Raw genomic sequence first — 21174 nt, 5'->3', positions numbered from 1 at the left:
AGCTGCTTATTTGTCGGATTTGTCGATATCAGATTACTATATCACATAGCTGCCATTTTATGGAAATTAAATTAAGTTATTAAGATTAAATTAAGTTATTCTATGGAAAACTTTTTTATTCGACAAGACCTCTGCACGAAATTTGGCATAGCTTGCGGCCAAAGGCAACACTACAATCTACGAAAAAATTTCTCAGATCGGACAACTATAGCATATAGCTGCCATACAATCTGACTGATCAAAGTCAATATAGATTCTTACAATACATTTTTTCCGTATTAAGCAACCCTTGGTAGCCTTGAATGTAGTTTATAAGTATCATACAACGTAAGTAGAAAGAATCGTTTTCCGTTGAAAGCAAACCGTTTTATTCCGTTACTGTCTTCTTTTGAATTATTCTTGAAATACTTCGTAGTTTTTATGTATCTCAATAACTTTCATTAATGGCTTAAAATAATCGATATGATAGATAGATTAGAAATAAATATTAATTTTTTTTAGTTTTTCTCCAGTTTTCGCATTGTCGATGCTTTATTATTGATTGCTTGCCGTTTAAGTATTTAGCAAAAATTCTGATTTTTCCTATATTGCTGCCTTAAAAAGATTTAGATGCAAGAACGCGCCTCAATATGTTTTCCTACTGAGTTCCATTCTGAGGACGGTTATCTGGGCTGGAGCCTTGGTTATTTTCAATGGAATTATTAATGTATGCTCCTCGGGGCATACCTATCCTCCCTTCAAGAACCCTTTGACCACTTCTTTTTTGATTTAAACAGATCTTTTCAAGTTCACGTCGAAGGAAGAAATATTTAATGAAAGTCTTTATTCCGGACCTTAAACCAAAGTGGAATAAGCAGTTAAAAAATTTGTATCCCAAATCTACTGAGCTATATGGATTAAAATAGATCAAAAAGTGCTTATATTAAAATATATCTTCTATTTATTCAAAAATGACTGGCATAACTAGCAGCTCCCGTTTGCAGCCTAATCAATAAAAATAACAAATTTTCGCACTTGAAATATCATACCCCGAACAAAGTAGCGCCTTAAGTGAAGAATAAGCTGTCGCTGGTCGTCGCAATTAAACTGTCGTTATTATCCGCGTATAATAGCCTTAAAAATAGCGATTAAAAATCAAATTATTGTCTTTCCGAATCAATCAATCCGAGAGTTGCCCGCCAATCGCGTCAATATGTATGTTTGTGTGGCTTATGCGTCACGCGCATCAACTTAAGACTTAATACCACTTAGTGTAACAAATGCGCTGATTGAGCTGTTGCGAGCCAGCTGGGGCCGGTCTTCGAAACCGAAAATCCAGATAATTGATAAATATTTGCGCATGACCCACAATTAAATGGCTGATTGGGCCAATTTAGAGGCGCTTTTAAGTGAAGCAAGCAATTTCTCATTTTTATCGCGACATGCATTAGTGTAAGTGTGTGTTTGTGGTTGCAGACATGTGTCGGTGTGGCCGTCGCGCCTTGACATCACCTCAGCGCACCACTCAATTCCATAATCAATTATGAAGTGTGAAACTTTCGATTTTACGCAAATCTCATTGACGACGACGACACACACACGCGCTCGCGCACTGAAAGGTGGACAGCACAACAACACCACAGTGCAACTGGTTGACTGCGCGGCAGTGCGAAGCGGTGGCAAGTGGTGTCAGAAACAACAAAGTTGTAAATTGAGTTTGAGCTTAAATTGGTGAAGATATCATCGATTGATTTGAAAGCAAATGGAGACAGCTACTTCTTATTCGCATCATGGTTAATTATGTGTGTGTATGGATTAGGGTGGGGTGATTAGTGCGCTGTAATTTCGAAGTAAATATAAACTTGTGAGAATAATTGTTGGTGAAATATTTCTTTTTGTCTTTTTAATTTGAAATTCTCAGTAAGTGTTGGGAGAATGTGGTAATGTATTTTAATTAGTTTATTTGTTATTATAATTGTTGTAACTATTTAATTTTTTAAGGAGTTGTTGATATGAAGTCTCTTCATTTATAGGGACAGCAAACGATGCTATTTTTTCCGCTTTTGACATTTCTCTTCAATAAGGTTTGCGATTTCATCATGGAAAGATATACGATCCAACAACCAGTCGAAATTATGAAAACTTGTTACCGGAATTCGGAGTCAGTGGCCTCAACTTTAAGAGTCCTACGTCCAATTTACGGTCCTCATACTCGGTCGGTCAGATCAACAATTGAGCGTCTAGTCGAAAAATCAGTACAAAACGTTTCCGTGCCAGTGAGACAAAAAAGTGCCCGTAGTGTCGAGAATATTGCAGCCGCTAGCGCATTAATAGGGGAAGACCCAAATCAGTCTCTCATACGTCATTCTCAAGCATTGCGCATCTCTGTGACATCGTTGTGCCGAGTTTTACGAAAAGATCTTGGCCTACATCCTTACAAGATCAAATTGACGCAAGAACTGAAGCCTTTTGACCACCAGAATCGTCGTACGTTCGTGAATTGGGCTAATCAACAACTTGAAAATGTTAGGGATTTTCATCGAAAACTAATCTTCAGCGATGAGGCTCATTTCTGGTTGAATGGCTTGGTCAATAAAAAAAATAAGCGTTATTGGTTAGGAAGCAATTCACACGTACTCCATGAGTCACCATTGCATCCCGAAAATATTACGGTTTGGTGCTGTTTATGGACCGGCGCCGTCATTGGGTCGTATTTCTTCCACGAATGTCGAAACGTACGAATATCGAACCTGAAATTGCAGCAGTATCGGTCGATGTATGCTTAAAAACCGTCTGGACTTCTGCAAGCGTGCCCTTGGTGGCCATGCACAAGAAATCAAGTTCCATACATAATGGCAATTTTGTAGCGATCTTATTGGAAAATCCGTGATTATATTTTTGATCTGGAATAACGCGTTTCTTTTTTATTCTAAAAAGCTTTTGTGACTTTGTCAAAGCACGAACGCAACTTCGGAAAATTCTCCTTCATTGGATTCTCCACATTTGTTAGTTGAACTCTGTTCCCCGACAAGACTTGTGACCTTAACCAGGATGATAATCGACTCTAAATTATATTTCGTTGGCTCTTGTGATGACTCCTCTAATTAGACATTTAGAAATCAGTCCACTTTAAGGACGACCTATAGCTGCACTACGTTGCTAAGAAAAGTCATGAAACCCATTTGATGAATGTTTTTCATAATACAATATGATGACGAATCCTTATTCAGTCTTTATTTTGACTGTCATTTGGGTTGCAATGACAAACATTTGTCCCACCCTAAGATAAGCGTACATACATACATATGTTTGTATCGTTTGTGAATTTATAATTGTATATATACTGTCGCTAGTTAAAAATTCAATTGGATAGTTAGTTTAAAAGAGCAGACCTGCAGGCGGAATAGTCAGCAGCCTCGCAATTTCTCAGAGCTTGATCACGGTAGCGCTGCCATCTTAGTAACTGGAAGCGTCTCTCAAAACCCGGCAGCTAACTAATGGAGCAAGTGCTGTTACTTGTTTGCCGTTTGCGGGTTTCAAGTTTACGACTTCTTATTTCTAAATGTCACAATTTTAAAATTTGTTTTTACCCCTCAGTCTACTCGCTCTGCTGGGTCTACACATGCGCGTCACACTGACTGACTGACTGACTTGGTAGGATTCGGCGGTGGCGAAATGACGTGGTAAATGTAGTCACTTCAATATGATCATCAATACATTTTTGCATATACATATGTGTGCGTGTGAGCACATATGTCCATGCGTGTGTATGTTTGGCATGTCCGCATATGAAAAATGTTAAAATATGACACACGAGTCGATCGGTCTTCTGGGTGATGTGTTGACTGCGGCAGTGTGGTCAGCCAGGCAGGCCGGCGGACGGACAGCGCCAGTGCTGTGTGGCTCGCAGTCTGGCGACCAGTTTACCCAGTGTCACCGCAACAACAACAACTGCGCCACTACAACGGATGGGAGTGACGTTGCGCTTGATTTGAGTGAAATCTTATCAAAATGTGGGCACGCAGCCACCGCGCAGACGCGCACACATACAAACACATGCATACATATGCCGACTGGGTGTCGTGCCAACACTCGTGCGTTCGTGCAGCGTGCTCAAGTACAAGTTGATGGCGCTTGGCAATTGATGTTTCTATTAATGCGCTGACATTGCGAATTCGTTAACGGTTTTATTTTGATTATCATGACTTGTATTTATTTCAATTTGGTGTTTTTTCAACCGTTTTGCTTTATCGATCACTGCTTTCGATTACTTTGTGCGATTCTTGGTTGTTATTATTTTCATTTCTGTTTGTGTTGTTGTTGTATATTTTCTCAAGTTTATTTGATTTGGGTGAAAATGAAAGTTGGCGCAAATTTAATAAATTACCAGACGTATAAATACTTGAGGTGGCGCTTGCGCATGCGCATACCAATGTTTGTGTTTGCATGTGTGTGTGTGTTTTCTGTTTGCTTGGTGACACTGAAGGTGTTGTATATTAGCTGCTCATTGCATTAATCACGCGAAACGTAATATTTTGTGTGCTTTGAATTTATTTATATACTTTTCATTAGACAAAATTGTTTATCGTCGCTTTAGCCACACCGATATATACGTATATGTGTGTATGCTGTTACCAAATTATTGACAAAAATGCGATTGAAATGATTTGCTTGCGCTTGGTAATATCTTTAATTGCACCGCACCCAACTAAATGGTGCCGGGTCCGCCATATATGGACACGTTAGCAGTATTTATGTGTAATGGGACGCAAATATATACAGATATATGCAATATCAAATATATACTTTTGCACAGTGTTCAAAACTTTTGTAATTTGTAAGTAGTCTTCTGTGACTAGCCGTGATTTCTGTCGGTGGTCTCATTAAATATATATCACTTCGTTCTCATATATTTGGAAGATAGTCATATTTGAATGTTTAAAAATTCTCTTATAGCCTATCTTCACTCTATATTAATACTTTCTCGGAAGCTTTTTCCGTTGTAAACATATGTCGAAGGTATGAATCTTTTCTTTTAGAAATTTTTTTGTGGGTTGAAATAGTAAAGCCGAATAGCCACATCGGTTATGTTTACCGGGTAAAAGGTTTCAGCAAAATCAGCTTTTGTAAGAACTTTCTAACTTGTGTAACCTCCTAGACCCTAAAATTTGTTTTTCTTAAGACATTGTTCTTAAAGTCAGTAAAGAAAATCGTTCAGAAACGGAAATCTCTCACGCAACTTTCTAAAATATATTGATCACAAAGTGATAGACGGAATATTTACTTTTAATAAGAATAAATAATTTATGATAATTTCGATTTTCAAGTGAATCTGGTTGGATTTTCATAGAACCTTTATTTTGCTACGTCAACGAACTTCCTTTTATTGTTCCACTTGGCCCATGATTCGTACTGTAGATACTTTATGGAGCGGCAAAGTCCTGTGACATCAAAAACGGCGATTGCTGTTGCTAAACGATGAATTTTTTGTATTTCGTCGACAAGCCTCTTGTTTGGGTGCTCTATTGGAAGTTCATTTTGTATTCTATTCTGCGGCTTGGTTTGCGCGTGTCGAATCATCAACTTACACCCAAGACAGCTAAATTGATGAGCCAATATTGTGAGTGAAGTTGAAAACTAAAAAAAATGTTGGATTTGTTTTGAAAAAATATAAAATTTTTTTGTAATTTTTTTTGGAAAAAAAATGAAAACTTTATTTTGGATTTTGTTCTTTGGTGATGGCACCTTAAATTTAAAAAAAAAAATTTAAAACTTAAAAAAAAATATTAAACAAAAGTTCAAAAAATTTGAATTTAAAAAAAAAATATTATATAATTTTTTGCAAGATTTTAGGCGTTTAGAAGGCTAAGACTATATTTGGAATTATTTTAAATAGCCATGTGAAGATTGAGTGCTAAGCTCTCAAATTTTTCACAAATTAGAGGATTTCGAAACATATTTTCATTAATTTTTCAAAAACTACTCTACTGTGCCCTCATCACAACGGCACCGTGAAAAACTGTAGCAGCAATAGTAGCTGCCAATTGTGTGAGTCTCGCGCGTGACCAGTGGCTTTGTCACCCGAAACCCTGCCACAACGTTGCCTTCCAACCAACATATTTGTATATATACTTGCATACATAAGTACACACGTATATATGTATACGTATGTGTGAACTACTTGCTGTGCGGAAATTGCGCTTTTTTCCAAAAGCGAACTTCATAAATTGTCATAACTCATTTTTATAAATTTTTTTCCTGAGTAGCAACATAACCTTTAGGGTATCGAGCACAAGTTATTAACCCCGAATAAAGGAAGGAGGGCGAGAGCCAAGATACGAACACTAAGTCAAATGCGACAAAATAAATCTAAGCCGCCAGTAAACGCTCAACAATGCCAAGATTTACAATCAGATTTTTCCAAATAAATGAAACCGAAACTGCAAATCGGCCGAGTGCGCGCCTTAGATCGCCGCAGAGCCCGTGTCGCGAGTACATACACATGTGTGCAGCGGCGTGTTGTTGCTGCTGTTGAACTTAAACTGTGGCAATGTCGCCATCGACGCTCGCCATCTCGCGCTGTGCAAGCCATCGGCGCGTCGTCGTCGCCGTCATCTCGCTGTGATTGTCGTCATTGTGGCATTAAGTACTTGTAGCAGCATATTGTTGGTGTTGGTGTTGGCGTTGTTGTTGTGTGCTACCTAAAATGGCAGCGGTAGCTGCAGTTACTGCTCACTGGACCGACCACCCGCTACCGACAGCGCGCGGCTCGGTGCCCCACTAACTACCACACTATATTTAGCGCTTTTCCGCTGATTGCGCTGTATGTGTGTGTGTGTTTAGGTGTGAGTGTGTATGTGTTTGCGCTGCTGTGAGAACTTTGTCGCGCGCAAAACCTAGAACAATTGTGACTGGTGAGAAAAGGAATTATTTATTGTTTCTATTTTCGGCCATAAATCTTAGCCGTTATTACTGTGCTTGTTGTTGTTGTTATAGCTTGTTTGCTGCCGCTTTTAATTTGCAATCGTGACAGTTTATTTCCATTTGCCACACTTTGTTACAATTTCTGCGGTTTTTTTCTTTCACAGCAATTCTTTATTTGTCATAATTCTTTTTATTAAACTGTAAACCAATTAAATTGGCGTCGTTTCTGTGTTGTTGCTGTGTTGCACATTAAGGCACTCCTAGCTTACCGTTGGTACCTATGTACATATATACCATAGATTAAAATATTTTTCTTGAATTATCTCTCATTCGCCTGTTCGAAACGTTTATGCAAAATGCTACAGTTAGTAAGTGTTGCTGTGTTTGTGTGTATGTATGTGTAGATGTGTGCACGTGTTGGTAAGCTGCTTGTCAGCCTTTTATTCGTGACAAATGCGCTTAAAAAATCATCGCTGCATTACCGTCACCAGCGGTTGATTTGAGTTGCCTTCGTTGACTGTCATAATTCGATGATGGATCAGCAGGTGAGGGGGAGGCGAGATTCCGAGCTGTTTGCTTAAAAAAATTTAATCAAACTTATAATTTCACTCAATTTATGCTTTTGTTTGAAACTAAGTTTTAAAACATGTAGGATTTATAATCAGAACTCAAGAACAAGTGTATATGTAACTCAGAACACCTTCACTTGAAAGCTGTGTATGATTGCTACTGCTTGAGAAATTTTTGTTTATAAATTAATATGCGCTTATAGCCAAGATTACAACAGCGCGCCAGTCGTTCTTCCTTTTTGGAGTGGAGGTCTTTCTCTTTCTCTGCTTCCCTCGGCGGGTACTGCGTCGAATGCTCATAGAGTTGGAATGCTTCCATAAATTCGGATGACATGATCTAGCCAGCGCAGCCGCTGTCTCTTAACTCGATGAGCTATGTCAATGTCGTCGTATATCTCATACAGCTTATCGTTCCATCGAATGCGATATTCGCCGTGGCCAACGCGCAAAGGACCATAAATCTTTCCCAGAACTTTTCTCTCGAAAACTCGCAACGCCGGTTGTTGTTATCGTCCAAGCCTCTGCACCATATAGCAGAACGGGAATAATGAGTGATTTATAGAGTATGATTTTTGTTCGTCGAGAGAGGATTTTACTTCACAGTTGCCCACTTAGTCCAAAATATTTAGCACCTTCCCAGTGTTTGTTAATGTGCGTTTTTAGCTGCACAGAGGCGAGTGCGTATCTTGGCTGCAACTAGATAGCAAATCAGCGATATGTTAAACACTTCGCTTTGATGCGGATTTTGGCTAGACGTTCATTCATCGGTGTTAATGCTCGGCGACGTTTTGCTTCAACTAATCCGACACCGAATTTGCGCTCTTTAAGCCTTTGTCCTTGTAATGCGTTTGCCATGGTCGTCTCTTGTCCTAGGCTGTTGTTTCGTTTTCATTAGGGGCGTTTTTTACCTGACCTAAACCAAGCGCACTATCCGATGAAGGAATGGTTCGCCTTCTCACTTTGGCTTACCTTCAAACGAATGTCTTTGGCTACAGAGAGGATACTTGGTCTAAGATCGGAAGTCGTGAGCTGCTTGACCCATGTGTAAAAGAATCCTTTCTGGCCACTCCCAAGTGAGTAGTATTCAGAGAACTTTCCTCATTTGAGAAGATGATTTGAGAAGACGAATATAGCTCGATAAATAATGTTCAAAAGTTAGGTAAGCAATTGGTAGTGTATCAAAATATACACCATCTGACATAAAAAACAAAATTAATAAAAATAAAAAAAAATGTGCTGTAAAAAGCATGTTTAAGTGTATAATATTTTCATACGCCAAAAACTTAAAAAGGGGTTGGCAGCATGCAAAAAATTATAAATGGGTGGCAACACTCTTGCATAATTATCATCTAATCACCAAATATTTAAAGTAAAAGCCTTTAAAATAAAACATTTATTAAATTCTTCTAGAAACTTAAGTCGAACTGAGGTAAGGTTGCCACCTATTGCTCTAATATGCACTTAAGCAAAAATCATATACTGAAAAAGTAAATACTGAAAGAATTAAATTCCAATCACAACTTCTTGTAGCTTTTCGACCTACTATTTACTGATACCATAATAACATTTTTCATATAAATGAGAATTTCAGTAAAAATTTCAATATTTTTTTAAATCGCGCACAAACTTGGTAGCTTATAAGAAATCGAGCACAAGAAACGGTTACAATTTGTTCGCTTCAATAAACGGTTAACCGCGTTATTTTTTCTGTTTTTGCGTTTACCGGCTTTGCCTTGTCTTAGATAATTATAGGGTTTTGGCTAATATGCGCGCATGCGCAGCATTTTGCTTTATTGTCATGCTTTTTTTCCAATTCAGCGGCACACATTGTGGCAAGGAAGCGAGTTCGTGTTCGCTCATGTCGCTGCGCCGGCGGCCACATTTAATTTACTGCTCTAATTTTACTTACAATAAATGTCCGCTGCGCAAGGTATTATTAAAAATCAATTTTTCCTTCATTTAGGACAAAATCATAAAAAAATTATTTTCATAAAGCTTTGATTTCAAGATTTGTTGCTAGAGAAAATATGATTTTTTATTAAATTTTGTGGAATAGGAATCACAAATTTGCGTGGAGTTAGAATATAAAATCATGTAGCGTATTCCTGGAAGGCCTTGCATGCTGTTTTCGTAGTTAAATTTTATCTTCAAAGAATATTTTTGAATTTTGGTCACACAAAATTTAGCCTTCAATTCCTCTAAGAAAAACGTTTGCTTTTAAAGACACTCATAAAACTTTGTTCTTGCATGCATTAGTCATTAATTGCAGTAATTGCCCGAAGTTGCCGCTGGCGAAGCCGTTACTTAAGTCTTCTGTTTCTGCTTAAATTGCGAAGAGTTCCAAGGCGCATGTGCTAGTTCACAAATTCGTCACATTTGTTTTCTTGCTTCGAATTCGCAATAACAGCTTTAAGCGTGGCTTATTCTTTAATTTGAGTCACTTCATGGGTTTTTATTTATAACGGATGTTTACAAGTCGTTTGATTTGGTAGTTAAGAAGTATATTTAAAAAACAAAAATGCATTTGTTTTGTTAATATTTTTGAACTGTTTGGAGGTGTTAATGTAAAAAATATATGTAAATACCATAAGTGTTTTTGTTTTTTCATTCCATATTCTATCCGTACAGCTCAAGCCCTTAAAACCAACAAATTTATATAGATTTGATAAATTACCCATACTTCTGGCACGAAACTTTTAAAATGATTAATGCAGGCCTTTCTGTATGAGTAGTTTTTAAATACCATAGGATTTTTTTTGCAAAGACCGGTATCATTTCTTAGGTCTGCGACAGCCGTTTCAAAAGCTCGTTTTATAACGGATTTTGAAAGTAGAGTGGGAATTTTTTTATAATACGGACTAATTTTTCTGCTCTTTAGCCATCATGAACAACCGAATATACTTCTAATTAGGCACAAAGTTCTTATAGTGGCTAGATATACATATATAAAATTTGAGTAACAATTTCATTTAAGTGTTGAGAGAATGTCTGTTTTCTATTGCCTATATAAATTTTGATGCTAGGCACCTCACCAGGATGATAAATTATTATTATTAGTAGTATATAGCTAGGGTTAGGTTAGCTAGGTTATGTAAACAGGCTAATATTCGTGAGGCTACGAGTAATGTCACTTGGACACTACAGATACCTACATGTCGCCCTTTCTTCCAAGCTCATCGACTTTACATTTCGAGCGATTGCATTGTGACCAGGCGGCTAGGCATGTTTAATATGGAAGTAGATTTATACAACTGTTGATTTTTAAACTTCTCTTATTTTGTGAAACACAGTGACCTTTTCGAAAATTTAATCGAATCCGACGTGCTTTTTCCTTATTAGGGTTAAGTTATTTTAGTCACGCGCTGAAATGTAGGCAACAGTTTTTGCTTTCTACTTAGTGAAAGCAAAAAAAGAGCCCATAACAAAATTTTGCCCAAATTTTGGCGGGTAAAAAAACATGTACAATTCCAAAAAGTAAGCCAGTGCAATTTTTTCATAATTTTTTTTAAAGAAAATTCAATTAATGGAATATTGCCTACATTTCAGCGTGCGGAAAAAATGTTAAGCTTTTTTCTCAAGCTGTTTTAAAGACTAGCACACCATTCAATTAGTGGAATCTAATTTCATTACTAAATGTTATGGAGATTTTAATAGTAATTGCAATAATAGCTGTAATTATATCGAAAAGGTTAATTCGAATTGCTTTAATATATTGTTGTAATTTTAGCTATAATTGTCATTGTAGAAATTTACTGTTAGTTTTAGTAGTAATTATAACGGCAGGAGTGTTTAGTTTTTAATATAATTAGGTTTTAATTATTATAGCAGGTTCAATTAATAAAGATATGTTAAAACAAGTTAGCAAGGGCTACGTTCAGGTGCAACTGAACATTTTATACTCTCGCAACTTGCAAGAATCAAAGCCAGGGAAATACCTTAAGATGTAAAATGTCAACCAGGGGATCGAAATCGAAGCAGTTTTATATATACATACACCGTATATAACTTATACACTGGCCTATGTACATATGTAGTCGGCATGAAATTTTTTAGAAAAACCAAACTCATTATACATAGTCATTATACAAAATCAGTCGGACGTTTGAAAATTCTGGTAATGGTTATATGGGGGCTAGTTCAAGTTTTCGTCCAGTTATATCCATTTTGGGCACAATGATATACTGTTATGAGTCAAATACGTTCTGAAATTCTCATTGAGATAACTCAAATATTGTCAAAAGCCAATAGGAAGTTCTAAAATCTTTATATTAGGTATATGGGGGCCCTGGGAAGTACTGACCCGATTTCCTCCATTTTGGATACACAGAATTACCACTACAGGAAAAGGATTCTGGTTGAATTTCTATTACATATCTTACACATTGACCGATATTTTCGAACAAAAGTCAACTATAGATACTGGGGTCCACATACTCGGTACCAAGGGCATTGAAAAGTTTTCATTGCATTTAAACAATTTTTGGGCATAAGATGGCACGCACTAAAGATATTATTCGTGCAAAGTTTAATACCGTTAAAGTCACGTACTAAATTTGTCGAAATTGGTTTGTTCGAGTTCCGAGATATGGGATTTTACCAAAAAGTGGGCGGTTCCACGCCCATCGTTCAATTTTCACACCGGATCGCATAAAGCTCTTTCATACCATCTTGCTGGTAAAATTTAATGTCTCTGGCGTGTTTAGTTATTGATTTATCGCGCTTTTATTAGTTTTTAATAGTACCGTTATATGGGGAGTGAGCGAGTTTATCTTCCGATTACATTTTCATACTGTCGTGTGTAGAAGTTGTTATAAGATTTGTACTCAGCAAATTTGGTTGTTGTAGCCTAAGTGGTTTGGAAGATACTTGTATGTGCATTAAACTTGTTGAAGGGCGGGGAAACGCCTACTTTTTCAAAACTTTTTCCCACAGGTGTCCCTTGCTTACTAAGGAAGGCGCATATTTAGCTTTTATCAAGATCTCTAAATGTTTACTTAAGTTACAGCTTGAACGGGCGGATAGACGGAAGGACAGACTGACAGACAGTCATCCGGACATTAATTTGAACCTTCATCCTGATCATTTATATATGCTATACATAACTCTCGCTTAACTTGATGTGATGTGATACATACAACCGTTAAGTGAACAAAATTATTATACTCTGTAGAAGCAGATTGCAAGAGTATAAAAAGTTTAAAATTACATACGTATATACATTTCCCAAATATTCACATATCACTTTTGGTATATTAGATTTAAAGCTGCTGTTATTTTATAATAAACTTTAATACCAAAACCCGAAAAATTTCATTCATTCCTCGAACAACGCTGCCTGCCACAACTTGGGTGGCATACTACACATGGCTGCGGCTTCGACCGGCAATTTGTCTGCCCGGCTTGGGTCCTGGCATGCAGCGACGTGTGCGTTCACATTCATCAAATACGAAAGGTGCATGCGCCTTCAACAACTATAAAAACAACAACAAAAACATTGCTAACGCTGCTGCTATTAGCAGAAAAGCAATCAAAATATTCGTGAGCGTTAATTGATTACAAAGTGCAATGCACTGCTCTGACAAATTCAACACACACACACACGAAGAAATATATTAAAACATATGCATATACATATATAGGCAGGCATATGTTGTTTGTGTTTGTGTGTACGCGCATAAGCAATAAAGCGCGTTAATGATTTTTATTCGAGAGATTTTTCGCTGCATTTCATACCGCTATCTGGACAATTCCAACGGCAATTTGCTTCCTTTTATCATTCATCGCTGTCGTCATGAGCGCACAATGCGCAACTGCCCAGCTGTCAAGGTGGCGGCATGCAACAAAGCGCGTCACAAAGCGAAAATAAAAAAATCTAACGAAATAAATAAAAGCAAGTAACTATTTGACAAAATCACCAACAACTAATAACGGTGAGCACACACATTCACACACAAGCTGAGCTATGTGGCAACATTGTGGTGCTCAGTACAAGCGCATAATTAGCGAAAATGTCGATTTCAATGTCAATGTGCCGTGATTTTGCCCATATTAAGCGCGAGCTTAGTCACAACAATAGCAAAAACAACCATGTACCATGCTGTAGTTGTTGTGACGGCATTAAGTAGACAATAGGTCTGGATGTGCTGTCGGCGCCGTTGTTGTTGTTGGTAGAAAGTAAGACGACAATTTGTACCTCAACTCGGCTGCAATTAACGTGCTTATTGTTATCGGTTTTGTTGTTGCTGTTGTCAGCTGTGACTGCGTGAAAAGTAAGCAAATAAATGAATAAATATGTAATGAAAGAAAGCAATGGCAATTGCTGTTGTTGTTGTTGTCGTTTCGCTTTCTTGCAACCGAGTCAATTATTTAAGTGGTCAACAGCGTCGCGTTCGCTTGCTTAGCCGCGACTATTTTTCTTTCTAAGCGCAACTTTTATTGCGTCAACGCTCCGGCATGGCGAGTGCTTCCTCATTTCGCTGGTTTTAACGGCAGCATAAACCTCACCAGCCGGAAAATATGCATGTTCATGTGTGTGTGTGTGTGTGAGTGCGCACTCGATTGCATAAACCAATCAAAAGTAATAATATTTTCATTTAGACTGACAACTGCATTTTGCAGCCCACACACATACATATATACATACATACATGTTGGCATGCGCACATACTCCAATTAATCCAAGCTTGTACTCTGCACTCTCCTCTCTCCTCTTGCACACATTTGACTTGGCAACTGGCACGCGGCACTTGGCTGCCTGCTTGACTGTGACGATTGCCGCAGAATGACCTTGCCTGCAGGCAAATATGCTTGTCATGAAGCTTGTTTGTGTGACTTGCAGCAAAAAGAAATATATAAACGGTTATTTTATATTTGTAGTTAGCTTTGTGGCATATTATTAAAAAGCTGATCGATAAAGTAACGCCATATATTAAAGGTTAGGGAATTCATCAATTATATCCTAGGGAGTCTTACAAAAGGGCGCTTCCAAATCGCTGTTGGGGAATATGCACCGCGTCGAAAGTACTTTTTTGATTAGTGAATTTTTTTCGAGCCGAGACTGTATTGGGAGTGAATTGAATTGGAAACGCATGTACGAATATGACATAACAAAAACTAAGCGACATTACTTGCAAAACTTTATACCTGAAGATGCCATGCATGTCAGATTAGTGCTACAGGATCACAGTGCCTACTGAGTTGAGTTCTAAGTTCAAACCCAACGTTTCAATTCGTATTTTGCCTTCTTGCTAAATCCTTCAGCGAAATCTTCATTATTTCTCATAAAATTTAGTTGAAATAATTCCTGTTCAATATTTTTGTGTTTTCCCCAAAGAAAAACAAAATTGTCCATAAATACTTACTACTATGATCAAATTGAAAGGTGAATTTTGTCCACTTCATCTTCTTCTAAGTAGTCCTCTCCCGCTGCAATACATTTATGCCAATGAATTTTCCAGTCATCATAGCACTTGGAAACATCCTCCGTTTTGATGGCCGTCAGAGCCTTCTTCGATTTAGCTTTTATATCCTCAATTGAGTCAAAACTCGAAGTCCTCGAAGTGGTCAAGTGAATTTGCTGAATAGCCAGAAGTTACAAGAAGGTAATCTGTTGAATGCGGTGGTTGCGGCACGATATTGGTTGAAAATGTGACGAAATGATCACGAATAACCAATGTTGTATGAGATGGTGTATTATCGCACTTTTTTGTTCAATAAATTCAGATATAGTAACAATCGAAGAATTCACTTCAGAGCCTCACAAAACCATGCGTATCTCAAATATTAATAAATATTTTATAAATTTAACAGTACTACCAACTTACAGAAAAAAAATTTACCGATTCGAAAAACATGCCAAGTATAAATTAAAAACTCACCTTTCAATTTGGTCACAGTAGCATATATATATGTATACTTGTAGTCTAATGGCTTGAAGCAAGAGGTAATGCAGAGATCTCAACGGAAAACACCCTTGTGGATATGTACGCAGAGAAAAAGCCACAAGCTAGCAGTTTTCTTCTTTATATTTTTAACTCATTTATTTATTTAGTTAAGTCTATGAATAATGATTCTTACAGACTAATGAAAAACTAGGATGCATATTAGAATTCTAAAATAATTAAATTACAATAACATAAGAAGATAACTTAAACTAAAAAACAGAATTGAGGGTATTAATGCAGGATACCCTAGAGTGAGAAAAATCAAGTAGAACTTTCTCGGAAATCGTGTTAAACTCCCGCATAGCCCTCTTGAGGGGAGCATATTCAGCAAAATTAGTACTTTCCTTTTTGTAATAAAAAGGCGAAATGGATCTGAGACAACGCTGGGGAATATTGAAGTTAAGTTTCCCTAATAAGTAGGGACAGTCAATTTCCCCGTTAATTATATTGTAGACAAATGAAAGTGAGAGAACGGACCTTCGATTTTCCAGTGATTTAAGATGAAAAAGCAATAAACGCGATGTATACGATGGTGTTGGGTCAACAAACTTTAAGGAGCGGGGAGCATATTTAAGAAAGATCTTTACACGCTCGATCCTGTTAATTGACGATATGCAATATGGTCTCCAAATAAACACTGCATACTCCAAAATGGACCGCACAAAACATGTGTACAGTAATTTTAACGTGTAGGGGTTGGAAAAATTTGTAGAATTTCGACGGACAAAGCCAAGTACAGAAAAAGATTTTGAAGTTATATAGTTGACGTGATTACTGAAAGAAAATCTGTGGTCAAAGACTACCCCAAGATCTTTGATTTCAGTAACCCATTTTAGGACGCAATTAGAAATACTGTAGCTAGAAGATAAGATGTTGCGCCCCCTACCATAGGAGATCTGTGAGCATTTATCTACATTCAGAAAAAGTTACGATTTCAGGCACCAATTATGAAATGTATCAATATCACATTGAAGTTTGAGTACATCTTGTGTGTTATTGATTAATACAAAAAATTTTAAGTCATCTGCATATAACAGAAAGTTGGCGAAAGAGAAGCAACAGGAGATGTCATTGATAAACAGCACAAAGAGAAGTGGACCCAAGACGCTTCCTTGTGGGACTCCCGAAGACGCAATGAATGAATCAGATGACACTCCATCGACAGTGACTACGCATCGTCTGTTTTGCAGATATGATTTAATCCACTTCAAGAAGGCCGAGTGAAATCCTAGAGATGATAATTTTTTAATTAGAATATTGTGTGATACTTTATCAAAGGCTTTAGAGAAATCTGTGTAGACACAATCTACCTGAAGTCCAGCGGAGAATGCAGACATACAATAATCGCTAAAAAGTGCTAAGTTTGACACAGTGGAGTGCCCAGGGACAAACCCATGCTGATTGACATTAATTATTGATTTTACTGCAAAAAATAATTTAGAAATAGGCCTGTAATTGGAGACATCATCCTTTCTACCACCTTTATGAATAGGGGTAATGCGTGTCAATTTCCAGTCCCCCGGTGGCGAGAGACTTATTGAAGATAAGCATGAGAGGATATAATAAGGCAGTACAATTTTTTATAAATACGGGCGGAAGCCCGTAAAATCCAATTTGGACGAAGACTTAATGTCACAAATAGCCTTGGCAATATCGTCCTGTGAAAGACACAGTGAGCCAAAATTTATGGATGGGAAGTTATCAGCTAAAAAAGTGGAACTAGTACCAGGATCATCGTGAACATAGTTCGATTTGAAAAATTCAGCGAACAAATTGGAGATTTCGACCGGAGTGCATGCCGACTTATCACCCCAGCGTAAAGCAGAGGGAATGGCCAAACACGCTCTTTTAGATTTTACAAAGTTCCAAAAGAACTTAGGGTTCGACTTAATTGTAGACTCCGTATTATTAATAAACCTTTTATAGAGGAACTTATCCAATTCTTTAAACAGTTTTGTGTAGTGCTGATATTGAACAAAGGAAACATGAGATTTAGTTGAAGAGCATTTTCTATAATATTTATTTCTAAGATTTTTTAGAGGTTTAAGGTCCTTAGTGTACCAAAGCAACTTATATGGTTGTATGTGTTTGAGTGGGATATTATAATGTCAAAATTCCTGGATTGATTTCTTAAAAATGGAGAAACTATTAGCTGTATCAAGTCCCGATAGTAAATCATCCCATTTTATTTCAAAGAGCTGATTGTTGAGTCGTTCAAAGTCACAAAATGCAAAATTAAAACCAAGCCCATCAATTGGTTTAACAGGAGCGAAAAGATAAGTATCCACCTCAAACGCTAGCGGCGAATGATGGATTTAACTTAATATTTTTTTGTATTTCCTGAGGTCATAGTACCATAGTAATGTTTATATGTTTGATATTTTGACTTGAGATTTTTTGATTGAAAATTGTGTTCTGGGAAATAATAAATATTTAAATAAAAAAAATACGTTAGTATTTTCGGTTCATACGAAGGTTTCTACCAAATTACCTGAAAAAATTTTAATTTTATACCAGATAAAAATAAAAAGAAAAAAAAGTCGGTGAAGTGAATTCTTGACATCTATTTAGATACTATGCGAAAGTGATGGATATTTTCATTACCTACAACCGTGCGATATAACTTTTTTTATAGAACACGTAGTTTCGCAGAAAATGGAGATAAACCACTCCTTAATCTTAAAAATTCAGCCACGACCCTATCTTTCCTTTTCCCGATCTCTCTCTGATCTCTCTCAGATCACCCGTAAAAATTGTTTCCCTTAATTTTTTTTTATTTTATCTTATGTTTCCAATGAGCTTCAATCATCTATGAACTTTTTTTTCTAATTTTAAAAGGCTTCTGCACTAGTCTAACATAGCTGATTTGTTTTAGATTATATTTTAAGAAAATGTCTAAATTATAATAAGTATAGGCTCAGTAAAAATAAACAATATCACAACTTTTCAACATCAGCTTTTAATACTGGCTACACAGCAACACGCTCCCTTATGCCATATTCCAAATTTTGTTCGCAAATAAAAAACTTAAGACACAAACCTGGCTTGACCCACAAAAAAACATAACAAGATGTTGTTGCTTTTCTGCCTTTGTGTAACATGAACTCAGCTCGTTTCGCTTGATGAAGATGCAATTTGTAAATTACGTGCAACCACTATTAAAACAACAACAACCACACTAGCCTTGAAATAATTTGTTTTCGGTTGCAACAATTATCTCATAAAAGGTGTTAAGTGCATACAACCAGGTGGCACCGCCGCTGAAGTGCACGCCGTGTGCAACATGGTAATTATTAAGTGGGTAGGATGTCAAAACGCGAAAGTGCAACAAAAATAAAAATGAAAATAGTAAAACGAACGACTAAAAATAAAGTGGCAACAAAGCAAATAAAAGCGACAAACTGGGAAACGCACACACACATACCGAAATTTCAGACGTTACAAAAACAGCAAAAGCAATAACAAAAACATCATGATGCATTGCAATTGAACTCTGTGTTGTTGGTGCAATAAGCGAATTGCATTTCACACAAATGTCAAACAGCAGCAGCAGCAATCGTCTACACTAACAACAACAACAACAACAACAACATTAATAATAGTTGAAGCAGTAACAATAACAATAACGGCTTCGCGCGGCATACTCCATGCTCCATGCATATTAAGCTTTGCACAACAAGTGAACAATTGAAAGGTGTTGACAATGCAATTACCCGAAAATTTCAATTGTTGTTTCCAACCGGTAATTTGAAAAGTAAATACACGTACGTGCAACAAGTGGCCATTGTCTACAAGTGAGTGGGGATGTTTGCGAAATGGCTCAATTGTTATAGTTTTGTGGAATCGATTTTTTGTTTTTATTTTTCTGGTGCATTAATGGCTGGTTGCTGTGGAGGCGTTTAACATTTTGAATTTTTGGAGGTCGCAGAAGCGCGTTTTTGTCTAGCAGCAACAACCAATTGACCTGTTTGACTAACAATTAAATTGTTTTAATCACTGCTGTGCTTATTTTAGATTTTTCAAAAATAAAAAAAAAAAATCATAACCTTACAACTTTAATTCAGTGCTCAGTTATTTGGGAAAAATATAAAGTTCTTTAACCTTATCTTTATATTTATCTTTATCTTTATCTTTATCTTTATCTTTATCTTTATCTTTATCTTTATCTTTATCTTTATCTTTATCTTTATCTTTATCTTTATGTTTATCTTTATCTTTATCTTTATCTTTATCTTTATCTTTATCTTTATCTTTATCTTTATCTTTATCTTTATCTTTATCTTTATCTTTATCTTTATCTTTATCTTTATCTTTATCTTTATCTTTATCTTTATCTTTATCTTTATCTTTATCTTTATCTTTATCTTTATCTTTATCTTTATCTTTATCTTTATCTTTATCTTTATCTTTATCTTTATCTTTATCTTTATCTTTATCTTTATCTTTATCTTTATCTTTATCTTTATCTTTATCTTTATCTTTATCTTTATCTTTATCTTTATCTTTATCTTTATCTTTATGTTTATGTTTATGTTTATGTTTATGTTTATCTTTATCTTTATCTTTATCGTCATCGTTATCATTATCATTACACACTTTCCTCATCTTTATCTTCAGTTCTTCAGCATTCATCAATTGTGAAGCACTGTGCCATCACCATCACAAATGCACTCAATATTTAGTGGATCGAAATCGCTTACTACTTACCCCGCCAACGCAGTAATTTTCGTGAATATTATCAACCAAAACAAGCAGAGATTCGGTCAACAACACCGCTGGTTGTAGTACACCCATACCCCGAAAGTAACATGTTGGGTCCTTAACGCTCCAAGTGGAAGCAATTCGTGAGGATGTCCATCATCATGCCAGAGTCGGAGTATTCCAACGAGCGAATTATCAGTGAGAAAGACAAGCCAATGCACCGACAGACAGCTGGGCAGAAAGCCAGTAGCCGTCGTGATTTGTGGAAAGTCGTAAATTTTTCCGAACTTTTGGCCTTGGAGCGAACGCAAATACTGTTCGGCAGATGAAAATAAGAGTTGGTAAGGTCTAAGATAGCGGTGCATTCACCCAGAGACACACATCAACAAATGAGGTAGACATATGTATGTATATGTATGTGCCCACATATGTGTTAGTTCGCGAGTATGTTTTGTTGGTTCTTCTTTCAACAGTTAGTCGCTGGGTTCATTGCATTGCTGCAAAAACTGCCATTGTTGTTGTTGTTTCTTGCAACTGAAAAATAAAAGTTGCAAACGGCAGCGATTAGCGCATCACTCACACTTACGAGTATTAACTAACAGCCGGTGATAGCTTAAAATTGGTCTTGGACCATGAAAATAATGAAATCTCCGTTGTTGCTGTTGAACTAGCGAAAAGAAGAATATTTATATGCAAGTCAACGAAAGTGAAAATCGTTTTTATTACTATTGTAACAGAATTTAAGTAGAACTTGTTGTTAGCGTTGTTTGTAATAGCTAGAAGGTAACATCGAAGACCCTATAAAGTATACTATATATAAGTATAAGTCCGTTTATCTGTCCGTCCCTCTGTATATGTGCTAACTGATAACTCAGGTTTTGAGATATTGATTAGGAATTTCCCAAAGAAACTGTTCATTTGTCGGAACGGTCGATATCGGAATACTTATAGCTGTCATAGAAAGTGACCGATGAAAATCTTATTTCTTAGTAAGTAACTTTAATTCGACTTGAAGCTTGTTTTTATGAAAAAATGTGGCTAAAAGAAGTAGCAAAATC

Source organism: Bactrocera tryoni, chromosome 5, assembly GCF_016617805.1.
Source record: "Bactrocera tryoni isolate S06 chromosome 5, CSIRO_BtryS06_freeze2, whole genome shotgun sequence".
Lineage (NCBI taxonomy): Eukaryota > Metazoa > Arthropoda > Insecta > Diptera > Tephritidae > Bactrocera > Bactrocera tryoni.
The sequence above is the reverse complement of the archived record's forward strand: the minus strand, read 5'-3'. Positions refer to the sequence as shown.